Source organism: Zingiber officinale, chromosome 11B, assembly GCF_018446385.1.
Source record: "Zingiber officinale cultivar Zhangliang chromosome 11B, Zo_v1.1, whole genome shotgun sequence".
NCBI lineage: Eukaryota > Viridiplantae > Streptophyta > Magnoliopsida > Zingiberales > Zingiberaceae > Zingiber > Zingiber officinale.
Window position 1 is genome coordinate 13185657 of NC_056007.1, and position 16816 is coordinate 13202472.

At 44.1% G+C, this 16816-nt stretch overlaps 1 pseudogene; it reads right to left on the reverse strand.

Moving 5' to 3' along the window:
• Positions 1-258: 258 nt before the first annotated feature.
• Positions 259-3425, reverse strand: LOC122033789 (annotated as a pseudogene).
• Positions 3426-16816: the final 13391 nt, after the last annotated feature.

Consider the following 16816-nt stretch of genomic DNA (forward strand, 5'->3'; position numbering starts at 1 on the left):
AAATAAGGAAAAGTAAAGTGATGTCGCACTTGCTATGAGAAAAAAAAAGAAAGAGGAAGAAGAAAAGAAGAGGTGGAATTTGCTACTGCTTTTGAGAATTTGAGAACCCGATTAAGTAGGCGAAAGAAATAGTAGGATGAATGAACCATCACAATTTTGGTCAGAAACATGTTGGGAGTTCTAAATAAGCTACTTTGCAAGCATTAGGATTATAACTCGTCGGAGTAGGTGGTGCAAATACTATGTCCTCTTGATGATCTATGAGAATGTTCCTATCTCCAAGAAGTAGGTGCTTTGAGTGCCACTGCCATGTTGATTCCCAATCGCTCGCAGGTTCATAAATTCTATTCCTTGCACAGGTATTGTGAAGAATAGACTTGATTGTTCCATATTGCTTCTCCTTGAACCTTTAGCAGGTTTAGCTGCAAGTTTTCTCTACGCTTGAAAATTCAGTCATATCATATTACCAAAAGAATTTATATATCTCTATAATAGTATAATATTGTCCATTTTGAGTCTAATCTCTCTTGAATTTATTTTTGGCTATACTCAAAAGATCTCGTACCAATAGAGATATCTTCTATCTTTTAAACCCATGATATTTTCCATATATTTCAAATGTAGAATTTTGATTGTATTTCCAACAATCTTCTTCTCAAACGAAGGACCATTATTATTTTCATGGTCCGAGCCTTTCCTCAAGCATCTGATCACTATTGACCTGATTCGGTCTTCCCTCAAGCATCCAGTCATTATTGACTTGCTCTAGCCCTCTAAGACTTTTTCACGACATAGGATTTATTTCTCAGGATTTCCGTCAAGCATTCGGTTACCCTTGACCTATTTCAACTTTTCACCACCTAGGGGTCATTCCCCAAGGGACTTCCGCCAAGCATCCGGTCACCTTTAACATGTTTGGACTTTTCGCTTAGAGTTCATTCCTCTGGGAGCCCCCACCTCTTTCGTTCAAGGTCATTATTCCACCCACATGGCTTAATCTGGACCATGACTCTGATACCACTTATTAAATCTTGTAAATCCTACTCCACATGAATTATAGAAAACCAACCAGAACTCAAATAATAGGAAATGAAATTGTAGCAAAAGTTAATTACGCTCACCCCAAGCGCCCCTCATATCTCATCTCCAGGTTATGTGAAAGGAGGTAAATCACAGGGTCAGTTTATAGTTGACCGTCAAGTGACTAGGGATGAGAGAAGTTTTTTCCAAGGGGATGCGTCCATCGGAAATTGATCTCTGCCCCAGTATAGCAAATCTGTCACCCTTTAGCCAACTGAACACCCCCGTGGGGACACTAATAGTATATACAATTGTAGCAAAAGTTGATTATGCTCACCTCAACCGTTCTTCACAGCCGGTCCCTAGGTTATGTGACGGGAGGTACATCACAATATTAGCTTATAACCGACCGTCAAGTACTAGCTAGAGGGTGGGAGGAGTTTTTTTTCTTCGAGGACATGCGTTCACCGAAATAATAGGAAATACAAGAATAAGGATCTAGTTCATCAAATCTTATGACAGAATAGAAATTAAGTAAAACTAAAATTCTGAGATGAAGAACCTGAATGTAACAGAATCGATGTCGTCTCAAAAAATGTCACCCGCATACCGAAAATCCTACAAAAGAAGAAGGAGAAGCATATGGTAGTCTTTTGGAGGAGTTGGGGTGATGACACCGAAATCTCTATGTCAATGTGGAATGCAAAAATCAGTCAAATAACTAATCTAACAAGGACCAACCTATATATATAGTGAACCCACATCCGTTATTAACTCATTGATGATAACGAAGCAGACTAATAGGTTTTACACATCTAACCCACATCAGATGCCCCAAACTCTCAATAAGTATAAATTAGATCACTTAATAGATTTGATATTTTAACGGCACGATCCACATGACAGATCACATGCCAGTGTAGTCAATTTCTTTGCCCCAAGAAGCTGAACGTTACAAGCGGACATTTTTGCTAATGCAGACAAACCACCAGCAATGCCCATGAGTTTATCACTGACTGCGCTTCCAACATTGTTGAAAAAAGATAGATCCGCTACCTTAGCGACCCTCCTAGTGCTGGCCCCACGGATATGGAGGGAGGTTTATGCAGATACACAGGCCATAGGCGCATGAACCAACATTGTTGAAAGATTGGGTGCAATATAGCCCATTCTAGTCTCAACTAAATCAAGCACTTTGTATGTGTGTGTGTGTGTGTGTGTTTTTTTTGCAAGGTCGAGAGAACAGGCTCTATCACACACATCAACGATTGTTTTATTCCGATAGTGTTTGGAAAGAAGAGGCCTCCCGCTTGTGGTTGATGCTGCCATAGAAATAATCATAATAATATAAAGCTGAGGGCCTGAGGCATGTCCGAGTATATCTTCTTACATATTTTGACTATCTGGACTAATAGTTAGTAGTCATCCGTGATTTATCTTTTTCATGTTAGCTTAAGGACGGGTTGACAGGGGCGCTAAGGACGAGCAAATAGCCTTTTGCCATGTGAATATAGAAGAAGACCCTCCAAATCAACAAGGGTTAAATCCACTTCATTTCCAATTAATCTTCTTAACAACACGAGCATAATTATCAATTGGATGATGAACAAGGGTCTCGAGCTCTGAAAATTTTCAATATCCACAGATCAAGCATTACAGTCAACAATGAGTTGGTACTCTGGATCATTTTCAATATCTGTTCCTTTCTCTAGTGCATTGTCCACTTTCTGCATGATATCATTGTATCTTAATTTGTGTCTTTTAATTGCAACTTTGAAACACTATCAAGATCAGCATATTTTAGAGATTCAATGTCATCTTCTTCCATAGCTGCAGCATCAGGATCCTCATCATCAAGATGGGCGGCTTCAATGTCAGATGACTCATCAAGATCAGCCAAGAATAATGAATCTGCAAGGCTAATATATAAAAAAATAATTGTCTAATAAACCTATTTATATCTATGATTAAAATAATATATAAAAAACATTATGATAAATATGATAATATATTAGGGTAATAATAAATATATAAATATTATCATGATACTAATCTAAGCATGTTAAATCCTTAATAATTGAAACCAATTTTTAAATAGTTTGAATTACTATCTTTGTTGACTATTGATATGGTAAGTAGAGATAGGAGGGGCATTTTTGTCATTTTACTATAGCAGTCTTTATTAGGGCATCGTAGACGCGTGAAAGGGGGAGGTGGGTTTTGGGACTTCGGGGATTTTTCGGGTGGTCGCCGCCGCCACATGTAGGAGGGGCAGATCTCTGTCCACACACGCCACCGTCGTCGTCACCTTCTCCCTCGTCACCGGCGAGCCACTGCTCACTTTCTCTTCTCTCTCCTTCTCCTCTCACCGGCAGACGCCTCCAGCCGTCGCATCTGCCAGGCATGCCAACGCCACCTTCGCGAGGACGCCGATCGCCACTCCCCTTCTCCTCCTCACGCCTGGATCTTGCCCATGCCACCTCTCTCGTGGAACATAGCCACTGTCAGACGCAGAGTAGAGACCAACGGAGCCTCTCCTCTTCTCCCCCAAATTCGTTCACGCCAGAAACACCACCGCCACCTCCCCCATGATCTATGACACCATCGTGGCGCCCCTCTCTCACGCTCTCTCACCATCGACGCCCATGGGAGCACACTGCTGGAGCATTGCCTCTGAATCCGACCACCGCCGAGGCTGACTGCCCCTTTTCTTCCTCCTCACGCCGCTTCCTCTGCCGACGCTCTGCCGACAATTACCACCCCGCCGATCTCCCCCTGTCCAGCGCTGCCTGCCTCTCTCTCACACCAGCGGCAGCCCATATACCTTCTCCTCCCTCATGCCACTGTTAGCCGACACTGCCTCCAACGGCTTACGCCGCTCATAGCCAGTCGACGATATCTTCAACAGCTAACAATGTCCTCTGGACCGTCCTTGTTATCGCAAGCCCCTCCAATTCATCCGATCGTACATGTTTGACGACGATCCAGCATTCCGCTTGGCCCCTTTGATCTAGTCTGTCTCCAGTTTGTGAGTCATTGTTGTTCTCAGCCTAAGTGTCATTGTCACATTTCAGCCTACGTGCTACTGTCATATTTCGGCCTGTATGCCGCTATCATATCTCGACATAGTACCGCTGTTATATCTCGGCCTACATGCCAATATCATATCCCGATTTGTGTGCTGATGTTAGGTCCTGGCCTCCATGCCGCCTTCTGGGCCCAGGTCGTGTTCGGCTCCATGCCATCAGATCCAACTCCTCATCTGGCTTGCACGCATTTACTCTTCCGGGTCACGACAACTTGAGTGGCGTCTCGACCAGCTCACCGATCCACCAGAGGGTGCTCCCCTGGGCCAGGGTACGTTATCGTACCCACTCTACATTCATTTCATCATTTCACTATTAGCTCATTCCCTATATATTCGTTGGATCTACCTCGAGCATCAGGGTACCAGAGACCGGAATGACCCGGTCGCTGGCTGTAGGTAGCATTGATCAAGGGACTTCTGATGACTTGGTCAACGTAGAATCCATCTCAACATACCCCCTCCGAGCCATTGAGATTTAGTCAATATTCTAGCCACCTCACCCGGCGGTCCATCTGACTCAGTTTTCGGACAGGATCAATTTGGTGTCGTCTGTGGGAATCTTCTCCACCTGTTCTGGAACGTGAAGATGGATGACATCGGAAGGTTCTCTACCATTATCACAACCCCAGAGGATCCTGACGAACATATTATCTTCTCCCCTCGCTCCATGAGTATTCAGGAGTCGAGAGATTGACTTGGAGCTTCAACTAGTTGACAGGTTAGTTTTTTCATTATATTTTTTCCCTGACTCCACAGGTATTCGGGAGTTGAGGGACCGAGACAGATCCTCATGTTAGTACGGCTCCAAGATAAGGTATGTTACAAGCTCTGCTCCCTTTTTACGGTCATAGGATTTGCTATATCTCCCTGATAAGAGAGTAAGATCCTAGTCCCTTAATCAAATACTAGGGCCCTAGATCTTTGATTAGACACTAGGGGCACAACTCCCTGATCAGACACTAGGGGCACAGCTCCCGAATCAGAGACTCGTGGTATAGCTTTTTGATTAGGATTTAGGGGTCTCGCTCTTTGATTACAGGCTAGGGGCTTTACTCTCCAATCAGGGACTAGGGCCTCAGCTCCCTGATCAGGTGTGCCATGGGCTCTACTCAGACTCTGCCACGATCTTCGCATTTGCTGATATCAGGGCTCCGCCTCCCCCGTTCGAGGTCGAGCTATCTCCACTGGTCTCGGTCCAGAGTATCACCATCAGTCTCAGACTAGACTATCATCACTGGTCTTGGACCAGAGTATCACCACCGATCTCGGACCGGACTATCGCCACTGGTCTTGGACTAGAGTATCGCCACCGGTCTCGGACCGGACTATCGCCACTAGTCTCAGATTAGAGTATCGCCATCGGTCTCAGACCGGACTATCGCCACTGGTCTCAGACCAGAGTATCGCCATCAGTCTCGGACCGGAGTATCACCAACAACCTCTCGGTCAGGCTCCATACTCTTGCCCCAGTGAGAGTTGCGAGCAAAGCTCTCGCAACCAATAACCTCTCGGTCGAGCTCCACACTCCTGCCCCAGTGCGAGTTATAAGCGAGCATAGCTCTCGCGACCAACGACCTCTCGATCGGGCTCTAGACTCTCTCTCCAATGCGAGTTATAAGAGAGCACAACTCTCGCGACCAATGACCTCTCGATCGGGCTCCAGACTCTCACCCTAGCGCGAGTTATAAGTGAACACATCCCTCGAGACCAACGACCTCTCGGTCGGATTCCAGACTCTCGACCCAATGCGAGTTATAAGCGAGCATGCTCTTGCGACCAATGACCTCTCGGTCGGGCTCTAGACTCTCACCCTAGTACGAATTATAAGCGAGCACAACTCTCGCAACCAACAACCTCTCGGTCAAGCTCCAGACTCTCATCCTAGTGTAAGTTATAAGCGAGCATGCTCTCGCGACTAACAACCTCTTGGTTGGGCTCCAGACTCTCACCGCAGTGCGAGTTATAAGCGAACATAGCTCTCGCGATCAATGACCACTCGGTCGGGCTCCAGACGCTTGCCCCGGTGCGAGTTATAAGTGAGCATCCTTTCGCGACCAATGACCTCTCAGTTGGTATTCCAGACTCTCGTCCCAGTGCGAGTTATAAGTGATCATTCTCTCATGACCAACGACCTCCCGATCGGCTTCCCAAACTCTTGCCTCAGTGACCAACGACCTCTCAGTTGGGCTCTTGTGACCAATGGCCTCTCAGTTGGTCTCTCCAGATCAATGACCTCTCGGTTGGGCACAACAACTAGTCGGTCGGGTTTGCTCCTCTGTCCAGCACCCACACTCGCCGCTTTGATTGACACTCACTATTCGCGTCTCACTCGGTGCTCTTCCTGACACTGGTTGCTCAGTTATCACTCGTCCCACTCTCCGCTTGGCTCACAGGCTTCGTGCCCACTCGATCTCATGGGTTGCACGCCCACTCAGTGCAGCGACGTTGTTTTTCGACCTCTCGGGATCTGTTCCTAACTCAGCTCACAGGGTTATGCACCCGTTTGCACTTTCGTTCTCACAGAGCTTCGCTCTTGCTCGCACCCAATCCAAAGGCTCTGCCCTCTTTTAATTTCGATCTCTTGAGATCCTTTCCTAACTCAGCTCACAAGGCTCTATACCCGTTTGCACTTTCGTTCTCACTAGCATTGCTCTTGCTCGCACTTGATCCACAAGGCTCTACAAGGCTCTATACTCGTTTGATTTTGATCCCTCGGGATCTGCGCTTGACTCAGGTCACATAGCACGTAAAGTTCGTGCCCACTCAACATTCTTTCAAGCGCCTAGTCACATTCTCCCTATTACCTGGCCGACATTTTTAGGCTGCCTGGTCGCATTTTTCGGCCGCCTCGTCGACATTCTCTTAGCCGAGCCATCAGTATCGCCCGACCATCCATTCAGCCACTCGCTTGTATGGCTTGACATTCTTTCGTCTGCTTTGCATCTGCTCAACAAACACTCGATCGTTTGCTTTGTTCCGTGTATACGCACACTCAGCATTCTTCCATCCGCTTGGCATCTGCTTAGAAAACACTCAGTTGTTCGCTTTGTTGCATTTGGTTGTATGCTCGGCATTCTCCAGGTTGTCGGTCGGCATTGTATCGGTAGCTCACCTGACTTCGACCCAGTCATCTGCTCAACATTGCCCGACCGTCTTCTCGATATCACTCGGTCTCCCTTGGCATTCGACTGATCGCTTACTTGGCATACTCATGGTATTATTTGTTATGTTGATCCGCTCAACATTCCTTACGTCACTCATCTTAGCACACCTTTATTCGATCAATCGCCCCTTAAGCATCCACTCGATCGCCTGCTCAGCTTTCTATTCCTTGTTCAGCTCGGCATCCTGCTTGCCACTTGGTCAGTAATCGTTTGACTTATTGCTCGCTCAACATTACTTTTGCTGCTCACAAGGCATCGTCATGGCTTGTAGGGCATTGTTCTCGTCGCTCATTCAACATTTGCTCGATTGCCTGCACGACATTCTCCCTATCACCCGCTCGACATTCGCTCAATCACCTGCTTGGCATCCGCTTAGCATTATTTTTCATTGCTCGGTCAGCATTGTTTTTCTCGTTGCTCTGCCAGGTGCTCGTCATTCATCACTATTCGTTTGATGTTATACGACAGGCCCAGTGATCTGACTCTTTATTCTGGAGTGATTCCACTTTATTTTAGGTTTGGCATGTTGGACCACTGGTGGGGCCAGCAAGAGGAGGGGTGAATTACCTATCAACAAAAACAACACCCTTCTCATTCTTTTAACTCTAATTAAAAGAAACAATAATAGTAAATTAAATTAACAACTAAAAAGATGAGGCCCAAGATTTACTTGGTTACAACGTAGGTGGTTGTTAATCCAAGGACAATGAAAAAACTCTAAAATATCTCCTTCGATGAAGGCAGAGAAGCCTGTTACACTCGTTAATTACTCAGATAGTTGCTAGGAAATGAATACTGGAGTTAATGTTTATTTCCTAGGTCCAGGGGTCTTTTTATAGCCCCTGAAAAATCTTATCCAGGGCTGGAAGGCGCCTCCAACAGGCTAGAAGGCGCCTCCTGCGAGGTGCCAAAGGAAAAAGCTTTATCCTTTGACAACTACAATATTTTCTTGGTCGAAGGCGCCTTCCATGCATATTGAAGACACCTTCTATGAAAGCTTGAAGGTGCCTTCCAACAGAAGGCTTCAGCAGCTGCCGAACTCCAAGTTTCTTCTCTTGCTCTTTCGCTGCTTCTCTCACTCAGGTGATTTAGGCCAACTGAAATAGGGCTCACCTGAACCCATTTTTCGATCTTCTCCTCGAGCAGACTTCCTCCCCGGCTTCTCATCCCTCAGATCGCTGCGCATAGCCTTCTTGTCTGCCGGTGTACTCTTTCGCAGCATATCATCCCTCGGATGCACCGAACCCCTCGATTCTCTTCCCATGCCATCTTTCTCGCTAGCTGCGTTTTCCGCTCGACTTTCTGTGCTCCTAAGTTCCTGCACACTTAGACACAAAGATCAAATACTAATAGGACCTAACCTGATATGGTTGATCACATCAAAATTGTCATGGGGTTCCAATAATCTCTCTCTTTTTTATGTGATCAAACCCAAGTTAGGGTAAACTATAAAAAGAAATAGTTTTTTTTTAAATTAAAAACTTTGCAAGTACCCTCCCCTAGACTTGTTCTTCACTTCTCCCCTTTTTAATCACATTAAAAAAATAGGGTTCATTAAAATGTCTAAAAAAAATTCAGAAAAAATATTAAGGTGTAAGCCCAAAAATTTAAGTCAAAAGAAAACATTATGAAAATTTTTCTAATTGTTAAAAAAATATGTGATGAAACAATTTCTAAATAATTTCTGATTGAATTTTTGATAAACATTGAAAGCATTAGTTAATTTAAATGCTTAACAGTTAGTCAATTAAATATTCATTTCATTAACTTGGTTTCAGGCTGTGGCAAGCCACTAAGCCTTCTTGGTTATTGGAGCAACAACCACTTTCTAGACAAACCATATTAAAGAAATTAAACATTTAATTTTCTCTCTGAAAGCTCAAAAGAAAATTCAATCTAAATATAATTTTGGAACCTAACATAGGTTCCTTTCTACCGGGTTAATTAAAAATTTAGGGGATTTATAACTTATGGGGATTTTTCTAAGTTGACCCATGTGAAATTGTAAATACTAGTTTAGCCTACTGATAGGTTTAACATTTGAATGATTATAGGTATTTGAGCATGCAAAATTTTGTTTGAATAATTCTAGTTTTTCTTTTAATTTTTCATTTTCTAACTTTAAACTATCAAATAATTCTAATGGGCATGTCTTGGCTAATTGCCTTTTCAAACCAATATTTTCATTTTCTAATTTGCACAAATTTTTAGAAAATATTTTGATAAATTGGAAAGATTGTTCGGGTGAAAAAGCACGTACCTCACTTATCTCATGAACTGATGCCCCCTTCATCAGAGCTTTTCTTTGATGATCCTCCCTTTTCATCGATGCCCATTTTTGAATTACTTTCATCTTCTTCTTGGTGGTCAGCCAGTAGAGCTAGTCTGACATAAGCTTCATCTCGGACTCGGAGGATAACGATTCATCCCATATGACCTTCAAATTCTTGTGTTTTGGTTTGTTACATTTGTCATTCTCCTTCTTCTTTAGTTTGGAGCAATCATCCTTGATGTGCCCTTCTTCATTGCAGTTGTAGAATCAGACCTTCCTTTTATTCCGATAGTCCCTGTTCGTTTGCGACTTAAATTTATTAGGTCAAATAAATTTATTAAATTTCCTTACCAATAGTACCACTTCATTTGTGTCGATGGATGTTTCAAAGTTTGAATCTGGTTCACCCATTTGGTTGGCTTTTAGTGTTTGCACATCTTGATTCATGAAGTTCAAAAGTGGAAAAAAGACTTTCTAATGAACTTATTTTGAGGTCTTTAGATAAATAAAATGAATCGACTATAAATGTCCACTCGAGTGTCCTAAAAAATATGTTTAAAGCATACCTTAATGAATCTTGGTTCGTTACCTTTTCTCTGAGATTCGTGAGTCCAGTGATGAGTTCTTTGATCCTCGAGTGCAGATGTGTAACTATTTCACTTTCTTCCATCCGGAGGTTCGTCAGTTGGTTCTGGAGCAGGTCCCATCTCGCAAGCTTTGCTTCGGATGTTCCTTCGTGCAACTCCAAGAACTTCTCCCAAAGTTCCTTTGCTGATTTGTAATCTCCGATCCGATTTACTTCCTGGGGTGGAAGTACGTTGAGTAGATGGAACTCGACTCGTCCGTTTGCTACGAAATATGCTTGCTCCTTCTTGGTTCATTAGTACTCTTCTTTTTCATTTCCTTGGAGGTCTTTGGGAGCTACAAAATCATATTTAATTATTAATAAAATTTCAAAATCAGTTTAGAAAAATACATCTATATGTTTCTTCCATGACGCAAATTTTCCCTCGAACTTCGGTTGGAAGGTTGTCGGTCTAGCCATTGTTTCAGTGCTTTAGTTGGCGATTAGTCCTTCTGAGGTGGTTGAGCTCTGATACCACTTGTTGAACCACTAGTGGGGCCTGCAAGAGGGGGTGAATTACCTATCAACAAAAACAACACCCTTCCCATTCTTTCAACTCTAATTAAAAGCAACAACAATAGTAAATTAAATTAACAACTAAAAAGACGATGCACAAGATTTACTTGGTTATAACCTAGGTGGTTGTTAATCTAAGGACAATGAAAAAGCTCTAAAAGATTTCCTTCAGTGAAGGCAGAGAAGCCTCTTACACTCGTTAATTGCTCAGACAGTTAATAGGAAATGAATACTAGAGTTAATTTTTATTTCCCAAATCCAGGGGTCTTTTTATAGCCCCTAGAAAATCTTATCCATGGCTGGAAGGCACCTCCAACATACTAGAAGGCGCCTCCAGCAAGGTACCAAAGGATAAAGCTTTATCCTTTGGCAACGACAATATTTGCCTGGTTAAAAGCACCTTCCATGCACATTGAAGGCGCTTTCCAGCAGAAGGTTTTAGCAGTTGCCGAACTCCAAGCTTCTTCTCTTGCTCTTTCGCTGCTCCTCTCACTCAGGTGATTTAGGCCAATCGAAATAGGACTCACCCGAACTCATTTTCTGATCTTCTCCTCGAGCAGACTTCCTCCCCGGCTTTTTGTCCCTCGGACCGCCACGCACATCCTTCTCATACGTCAGTGTACTCTTCCGCAACACATCGTCTCTCGGATGCACCGAGCCCATCAACTCTCTTCCCATGTCATCCTTCTTGCTAGCTACGTCTTTTGCTCTACTTTTAGTGCTCTTAAGCTCCTATACACTTAGACACAGAGATCAAATACTAACAGGACCTAACCTAATTTGGTTGATCACATCAAAACTATCACAGGGTTTCAACATGGTCTAGTCAGTCGGACTTGCGCCTCCTTCGACTAGACTTGAAGGGGAGGCTTGTGATGTGGTAAGTAGAGAGGGGAGGGGTATTTTTTCCATTTTACTGTAGCAGCCCCTTTTAGGGCACTGTAGATGCGTGAAAGGAGGAGGCAGGTTTTGGAGATTCAGGGTTTTTTTGGTGGCCGCCGCCACCACAAGAAGGAGGGGCAGATCTCTCTCTCACACACGCTGCCACCGTCGTCACCTTCTCCCTCTTTGCCGGCGAGCCACCGCTCCCTTAGTCTCCTCTCTCCTTCTCCTCTTGTCGGCAGATGCCTCTAGCCGTCACCTCTGCCAGGCATGCCGACGCCACCTTCGCGAGGACGCCGAACACCACTCCCCTTCCCCTCCTCACGCCGCTAGGATCTTGCCCACGCCGCCTCTCTCGCAGGATGCCGCCACAGACGGAGCCTCTCCTCTTCTCCCCCAAATTCATTCATGCCGGAAATGTCGCAGCCACCTCCCCCGTGATCTCTGACACCATCATGACACCCCTCTCTCACGCTCTCTCGCCATCGCCGCCCACGGGAGCACACCGCTAGAGCATCGCCTCTAACTCCGACCGCCGCCGAGGCTGACTGCCCCTTTTCTTCCTCCTCACGCTGCTTCCGTTGCCATCCCTCTGTCGGCCAGCACTACCCCGCCGCTCTCCCCCTATCCAGTGCTGCCTCCCTCTCTCTCACACCCGCCGGCAACCCATACGCCTTCTCCTCCCTCGTGCCACTGTCGACCGACATTGCCTCCAACAGCTTACGCCGCTCACAGCCAGTCGATGCCATCTTTAGTGGCTAACGTTGTCCTCCAGACCGTCCTTGTTATCGTAAGCCCCTTCGATCCATCTGACCGTACATGTCTGATGATGATCCAACATTCCACTTGGCCCCTTTGATCTAGTCTGTCTCTAGCCTGTGAGCCATTGTTGTTCCCGGCCTAAGTGTCGTTATCACATTTTAACCTACATGCTGCTGTCATATTTCGGCCTACGTGCTGTTGTCATATCTCGGTCTGCGTGTCGATGTCATATCTCGACCTGGTGCCGATGTCATATCCAGGCATGCACATCGATGTTAGGTTTTGCCCTACATGTCGCCTTCTAGGTCCAGGTTGCTTTCAACTTCGTGCCATCAGATCCAGATTCTCATCCGGCTTACACGCATTTACTCTTCCGAGTCACGATAACTCGAGCTACATCCCGACCAGCTCACCGATCCACCATAGAGCGCCCCCCGAGGTCATGGTACGTTATCATACTCACTCTATATTCATTTCAATATTTCACTATTAGTCTGTTCCTTATATATTCGTTGGATCTGCTTCAAGCATTGGGGTATCATAGACCGGGGGTGACCCGATCACTGGCTGCATGTAGTGTTGACCAAAGGATTTCTAATGATTTAGTCAACATAGAAGTCATCTCAACATACCCTCTCCGGACTATAGTGATTCAGTTAACATTCCAGTTACTTCACTCGGCAGTCTGGCTGACTAAATTTCTGGACAGGATCAACTATTATCTTCATTGTCATTAGTTGTTGGGATTGTGAAAAAAATTAGACAGAAGGAGAAAAAAATGATAATCTCAGTTAACCTCATTGATTATCCCTGGGGTGACCGGCCCAGTCCCATGGAAGTTTTCCACCGACCACCAAGGAAATCGAGAAGCACACGCGACGGTCAGCCCAGAAATCCAACATTCTTTGATTACATCCCCTATTTAAGGAAAAATTCTTATAAATACATCATAACTGGAGTTCGAATCATGAGTATCTGGATGACAATCTGAATATCCTATCGTAGTATCATGGCCGCGTGACATAGAGAAGGAGAAAAAGAAGCAACGTGTAGAGGATTGTACGTGAAGTTTGAACTGATTTAACTTAATTAAATTTAATTCAATCATAAACTAAGTCTAACTTATTCAATCATAAATTAAGTCTAAATTAATCTTAGTTTAAATCAATATAATCTTTATTGATAGATTTTGTTCCACAATAATCTGATTTTAATTCAAAATCTTCCATAATTTAATTCATTCATTCATTTATTTTTTTTAAATAAATTCAATATTTAATAAAACTTATATATGAAATAAATAGGACGGATGTTTCTTGAAAAGAAAAATAAGGACGGATCAGGTGGGCTATAACCCAAATAGCCCCTATCCACTGGATCCGTGCTAAACATAATAATTAATTATCATATAATATCTATGTGGATTAAATCTTAAACCTGTCATAGGGTCTTTGTGTAGATCGAGTCTCGATTCAGTCTTGAACCCTGTCATATGACCTTTGCGTTGATCGAGTCATGATATTAATAAATAATGATAAATCAAGTTAGTCCTAGGATCAATTCGATCTTATAAAATTTTTATATTGATTGTAAAATAAATCAAGCGTTCTTGACGGATAGCTAAGAAGTCAAATATTTTTTTTATTACATGTCTTATTTAAAAAAAATTATAAGTTTAACATATCTAAAAATTAAATTGTTAATATATAAATGATAATTTGAATATTCTATTGTTCCCTCGTTACCCAGGGCTATCCACAAATAATGTTTCTTATTCGAGCTGATGACGATAATGCAATATAGTATAACATCATTTAAAATCCAGATTACGATTAGATTCTATCGTTTAAAGATGAATTTATTTCCCATACAGTGCTAGCTCATAGAATATAATCCTCTCTTAAGTTATAATATCAGTGCTATAAATCATAAAGTGCATCAGAAAGTGTCCAACATTAGTTCGTTTGCTTGACTTGTCCGGACTCCGGACAGCATTTAGATCTCTCAGACAGTGAATCAAATATTTAAAATTTAAATCCCAACTACGACATAAGTAAAATTATTTTTTCCAATGTAACTGATCTGATAACGATGGATGTACTTAAAAAAAAAAAAAGTTAAAGTAAGAAAGACGGACTAATGTATAAAATAAAGTAAAATAAAGTTAACTGGAATGTTTAAGTCAGTTGAATAGATTGAGTATGGCCGATAGATCAAGTAGTCGAGCGGGTCAAGTATGGCTGAGTAAATCAAGTATAGTCGAGCGGACGGTACAAGTTTATGAGATAAGTAAGTCATGCATTTCTCGGCCGAGTAAAGATAGTCCTCCAACCATAAAGAAAACTAAGCAACAGCTGGTCTCGCTGACTGAGCTCTACGATCGATCAGACGGAGATAACCAATGACGGTCAGGAAGCAAGGAAAATGATAAGCTAGTAGGTCCGATGGACATTGTCGAGCGGGGGCAGCCCGACCAAGCGAACTCCGGTTGACCGCATATGGCCCCACCAAATATCCTATCATATCCTTTTGGGAATTTATGCCACTGACAGCAGGGCATGTCCAGCAGGTAAATCGTTCTTTAGAAGCTTCCAGGCTATCACATTAGAGGATTACATGACTACATAAGGAATGATGTCAGGAACACTTTTTCAACTTATCTTTTCCTGGGATACCTAGAAAAACATACCTACACACTTTCACCGCTATAAAAGAGGATTCCCATCTAACGAGGAGTATGCGCAACTTCATTTTCTACACACTTTATCTACATGTCTTCATCCTTTGAGATCACCAGAGACTGACTTGAGCATCGGAGGGTCAATGTCGGGAACCCCTTCCAGGCTCAGCACTGACGTTTTTTGTGTTGTAGGACTATGTGGAGTCTTCACCGCGTCAACTTTGGAGTCATATCCCCGGCTTGCCATCTTCATTGTGTTGAGCGATTTCTTCCTCCAAACCGCCTGGGAGCGATTTCTTCCTCCATATCCGCGTCAACTTTTTGTGTTGTAGGGCTATTTGTGGGAACACTACCTGTAGTCGAAATGTGAAAATGGAGGATACTGGATGACTCACCATAGTGACGTTGACACCAAAAAAGTTGGACATGTTGATACAAGCGCGAGCTACAAAGATATTTCCAACAGCAGGCAGTGGTTGGTCGTCGAGCGGACGAGCCCGCGGCGTCGGCAACAGGACAACAAGCAGATCATAGAGGCCGAGTGAAAAACCCTGCCACTCGCCAGTCGAACAACAAATCGGCTGACACATTTGGAGACACACCGAGTGCGTCGATCCCTTATCACCGAGCGATATTCCTCACTCCTTTAGAGGAACAAGACCGAGTAGATAGGGCACAAGGATCTTCATCAGAGGATACACCTGGCCAGGACGAGGGAAAGGGCAAAGCGCCAAGACTCGATGATTCTCTTGAATGGATAAATAGATAGTTCTCGCAGGAAATCCTGAACGATCGGCTGTTGCGACACTACGTTCCATTGACGATCGAAGAATACATGGGGGCGACCAACCCTGAAGACCATCTAATTAAATTCAACAATATGGCAACACTTCATCAGTACACCGACGGAGTCAAATGCTGGGTCTTCCTCACCACGCTCTCTGGATCAGTGCAAAAATGGTTCAGACGGCTACTGATCGGATCGATTTGCAATTTCAAAGACTTCCGCTCCCAAGCAAGGGCCCAAGGAAGCATTACAGACTTACATTAAAAGGTTTAACCAAATGACCATAGAAGTTCCATCAGCCACATCAGAGATCTTGATAAGTTCTTTCTCCCAAGGACTTGTAGAAGGTGAGTTCTTTCGGTCACTCATCCGAAGACCTCCTAGAGACTTTGATCACTTGCTTGGGCAGGCTACCTAGTATATCAATGTTGAAGAGGCCCAGGCGGCTTGGAGGAAGAAATCGCTCCTAGAGCCAGTTGTTGTCTCGGAGCGTCAAATGACCCATACACATCAACCACCAAAGGGGCCATGAGTAGGAACAATACAACAACACCAAGAGCCCCGTACACATGCAGTCCGTCATGTGGAAGTCGAGCGGATGAGGTCCACGAAAGGTCAACCATCGGCGCCGCTCTTCTGCTCTTATCATCGAGTAGCAACGCATAACACCAAAGATTGCTACAGTTCAAGCCGAAGCCCCGCCGAGCGGCTTCACCAAGATCGCACCATTGCTCCCCATCTCATGACCGACATAGTTTCTGCCAATAAGGAGGGTGGTGCGAAGATAGAAGGTCGGCAACTTAGTCGCACCAACAGTCGGCCTAATGTGAAGACTATGAGGGGCTCTCCAGGGCATCAGTTGAACAGTCTCATCCGTCTGCACAGGAAGAGGAGAACCGCAACAACTCCACTTGGGGCAATATAGGTATGATCGCAGGAGGCTCAACTGATGACCACTCCAATCAAGCCCAGAAGTCACATGTCTGGTGTCTCGAAATCCACACCATCGGGTGTAGTAGA